The following is a 3,765-nucleotide window of genomic DNA, read 5'->3' on the forward strand; positions in this document are numbered from 1 at the left end:
GTGAGCAGCCGTGGGGAGGGGCTCAGGTGCAGGGGAGGGGAGAGGCTTCCGTGAGGAAGGGACACTTGAACCGAGTCTGGGAGACCCAGGAGCCAAGGGCCTGAAGACCACGGAGTGGGCCCCTCCCAGGCCTGTGGGAGGCTGGGGCCAGGGCCCCAGGGGGTGTGTCAGGGGCTGGGTTCCTGGGACAGATGCTGGGCCGAGTGGGGCTGCTGAGGGGGGGGTGCCTGGCAGGGGCCGTGGGCAGAAAGGGAAGGGGCGTTGGACACAGACGGGCCTTCCCTCAGGTCCCGGTGACAAAAGTTTATCAAAGGACAAAGGGAGTGATATGTCATGATTCCCAGGTGGAAAACCTCCCAAGAGGAAAGGGGTCTGGAGGGGCTCGGAGCGGAGGGAGGGGTGCAGGGGTCCCAGGCACAGGAGTGGTCACGAGAGACATGGGACGCAGTCTGAGGCTCCCTGGCAGGCTCCCCGCTTCATCTGCCCTTGAATTTTGGGTCTCCACCCCCCCCCCCCCGGCCCCAGCAAGGCTGGTGGGGGCAGGCTTCAAGTGCACTGCCCAGGCAGCCCTGACCCTGAGCAAGGCTGGCCCGGTTCCAGCACCAGAGTGGATCGGGTATGGCCAAGGAATCCCTGCATGTCCTGGGACATTTCTTGAAGACACCCCCTCACTTGTGTGCCACAGACAGAAGGGCCTCCCTTGGAAGGTGGGGGAAGCCGGGGACTGCCTGAGGGGCCCTGGGTGGGGGTGGGGTGGGGTTTGGGCAGAGGCCAGGGAGGGAGGCTCTCCCCAGCACCAGCCAGCTCTGCCTGGTCTGTGCTCACCTGGGGACAAAGAGCTGGCTCACAGGAGACTTGCCCCAAGATCTCAGGCCGACGGGGAGGCAAGGCGGAGGCCGTATCAGCCCAGCAGGTGGAGACAGAGAGACCTGGTCCTGTGTCCAGGGCCCCGGCCCCCGTGGCTGCAGAGAAGGGCAGAGGACCCTGCAGGGCCTGTGTCCCTAGGCCTGAGCCATTCTGGACCGGGGCCTGGTGGTCAAGCTGGAGGGGGTGCCTGGGCAGGGACCCTTTCTGACCGTGGCCCCAGGACCGCAGACTCCCCAGTACCCGTGCTCTGGCCCCACAGCCTGCAGGCAGGGAGGGACCCATGTTTAACCTGCCCAATGGCACACTGGGGCACGGAGGGGTCCTGCCTGAGGCCCCCCGTGCGGCTCAGAGTCCAGCTGTGTCCTCGGCCGAGGCCCGGGCACGGATGGGGCCAGGACTGTTTGTCATCTGTGCCTGGGGACCTAGCCCTGTGCTGTGCCCTGCCCACCGCAGACACAGGCTGGGCTCTGCTGTCGGGGCGGACCGAGGCTTCCAGAAGGAGATTCCCCACCGAGGCCCCACTGCCCACCAGGAGAACTATGGTCAGCTCAGCCTGTGCCCCTACAAGTGATTAAGACTTTCTCTCCAGTAAGGGGGATGGGATCTGCCTCAGGGTGGCGGTGACACTGTCCAGGGAGGTCCCTGAAAATGGGAGGTTCGGGGCTCATCGGGGGGGCAGGGAGGGACTCTTGGTCCCCTGTCGTGTGAAGAGAGAGGGAAGGGCCTGAAGGCCAGGGCCAGCCCCCGCCTGTGCTGGGGACTGAGGTCTCGCAGGGCGTCAGTAACAAGGTTCCTGATGTGCTTACCTGTGGGGATTGAGTTTGTTTCCACGTTAGGAGGGGGGCGACCGTCCTATGAGGACAGAACCGGCCACACGTTGACAACCGTTACTCGCATGTGCCTTTAACAAAGTGACGTGGCGATGAACGTTCAACTCTCCCCTGTTGAGTTGTTTCGGTTATGCACCGGAAGCGTTTTCCAACGACCGCCCTTGAGCGACAGCCACCCGAGTCGCTGTGAGTAGTGACCTGTGGGGAAGGGCTTTCCGCGGGCAAAACAGGCCCAAGAAAACCCCAACCCAAAGTCAGCAAGACTTTCAGTGCATTAGAAGTTTTTCCCAGGAATTCTCTCCCGTCACCCGACAGTAGGCCGATCTGCTCTTTATATGGTTTCATTTGGTTTCCACGCCTGGGCGGCATCACAGCGGCGAAGGGTTTCCTTCCAGAGAAATGCTCCCCTGGAGAAGACAAAGCCAAAGGGCGTGTTGCAGAAACTGCCCCCACCTGACTCTGTGTCCCCTGGGAATGGGCTTCCCTGGAAAGAGCCAGGAGGCAAGGGCAGCGTCGCGAGGAAACGGGGAGACGCGCTGGAATAATTCCCACAGGGACAAATATTCGGAACAGAAAATGGAAACCGTTTGCCCTCAATTTTCCTGTGCGGAAATACCACGCAACCCCCTCGCCCGGGCTGGGCTCAGGTCAAACGTCTGGGTACAAACGCAGAAAGTCAAGTCTCCGGGTCGGAATTTACGCTGTAGAGGAGGTTGAGCTCCAGGCACAACTCAAGGGGTCGGCAGCCCAACTACAAGTGCCTACAATCTGAGATTCCCAAACCTCCAGACAAAGCCCATGGCACCGCGCATGTGAGGGAACAGTGGTGTCCCCTTCTGGGGGAACGTGGGGACACGTGATCGTGATCGTGGTCCTCAGCCCCGCCTCCGTAACAAGTCAGGTTGGGGGGCCCCGGGACCCCCTCCATAGGCTTCACAGGCACCTCCTTTCAGATCCCCACGTGTTCTGCGTGAAATCTTTCCGTGAAGGCCTTGGGCGCAGTGGGGACGCTGAGCGTGCGTGACCGACACAAGCCAGGACACAGGTAAGGACCCGGTTCTGGAGAAGGTCCTGCGCGCAGCCGTCCTGGCGAGCTTGGGCAGCTGCGACAGCGCAGGGGGGACCTGGGCCGGCGCCCTGCTCGCGGTCCCGGATCAGGAAGCCTCTGGGCTGGCGGTGCTCTGCCCCGAGGCCATCGAGGCCGGTCCCGAGATGCCCCAGCGGGGATGCGGGAACACGGGGGACCCGGGACATGGGGACCCGGGGCCTCGGGGGCGCAGGGGCACGCTCAGCGACCCGCCGGCCGCGCCACCTCTGGCCGCCGCGCCGGGACGGGGGCGGGACCCGCGGGGGACGTGGCGGCGCCACCCTTCCGGGGCCGGGCGGGGACACGCGCCACCGGGCCGGACGACGGGGGCGCTGATCCGGAGACCCGGGGCCGCCTCCGCCCCGGCTGCGCCCCGCCTTGCGTCCCCGGGCCTGGCGAGGCCGATCCGTCCCGGGGTCCTCAGCCCTGCGCGGCTGGGGCGCGGGAAGCGTGGCGGCGCAGGAGGAGCCGGGAGGCGGAGGGTCGGCCTGGGGAGCACGGTGCCCGGGGGCGGGGAGGGGGCCGCGACTCTGGTCCCCTCCCCACTCCAGCCTGCACGTCCGGGAGCTACCGGAGGGCCGAGTGCCCCGTGGGCGGCCTGGCCCCGAGGGGGCGCTCCTCGCAGGCTCCCCCCCCTTTCGAAGCAGGGCCCACGGGCTCCACGGCGAAGGCCCCCTGCCCCTCGGTGAGCAGCTGGCGGAGGGGCCACCGCGGCCACGAACCAAACCGAATGAGACGTTTCGCACAGCGGGTGTGCGGAGACGAGCCCTGGGGCAGATCCGGCGGCCTCTTTGCTTCTCCTCCACTGGTCGTTCCAGAAGCGCACATGTGGTCAAACACTGGGTGTTGGACCCCTTGAGATGCTCCCAGTAGGAAGCAAGGGTGACCGCTTCTCCACCTGACCTTGTCACCAATGCCCGGCTCCCAGGCTGTGACCCTGGACGGAGAGCCCAGCATCAGGAAGAAATGCCACAGGAAACA

The 3,765-nt window shown here is 65.5% G+C and overlaps 1 long non-coding RNA gene across 1 annotated transcript; it reads right to left on the reverse strand.

The window, feature by feature from the left end:
- Positions 1–1,792: 1,792 nt before the first annotated feature.
- On the reverse strand, positions 1,793–3,027 carry LOC123582107. Its single transcript, XR_006704204.1, has 2 exons — positions 2,659–3,027; positions 1,793–2,104 (listed from the first exon to the last, which is right to left on the reverse strand). It is a non-coding gene; the product is annotated as an uncharacterized LOC123582107 (long non-coding RNA).
- Between the last annotated feature and the right edge of the window lie 738 nt (positions 3,028–3,765).

The sequence above is a fragment of the Leopardus geoffroyi genome, chromosome B3 (genome assembly GCF_018350155.1).
Source record: "Leopardus geoffroyi isolate Oge1 chromosome B3, O.geoffroyi_Oge1_pat1.0, whole genome shotgun sequence".
Lineage (NCBI taxonomy): Eukaryota > Metazoa > Chordata > Mammalia > Carnivora > Felidae > Leopardus > Leopardus geoffroyi.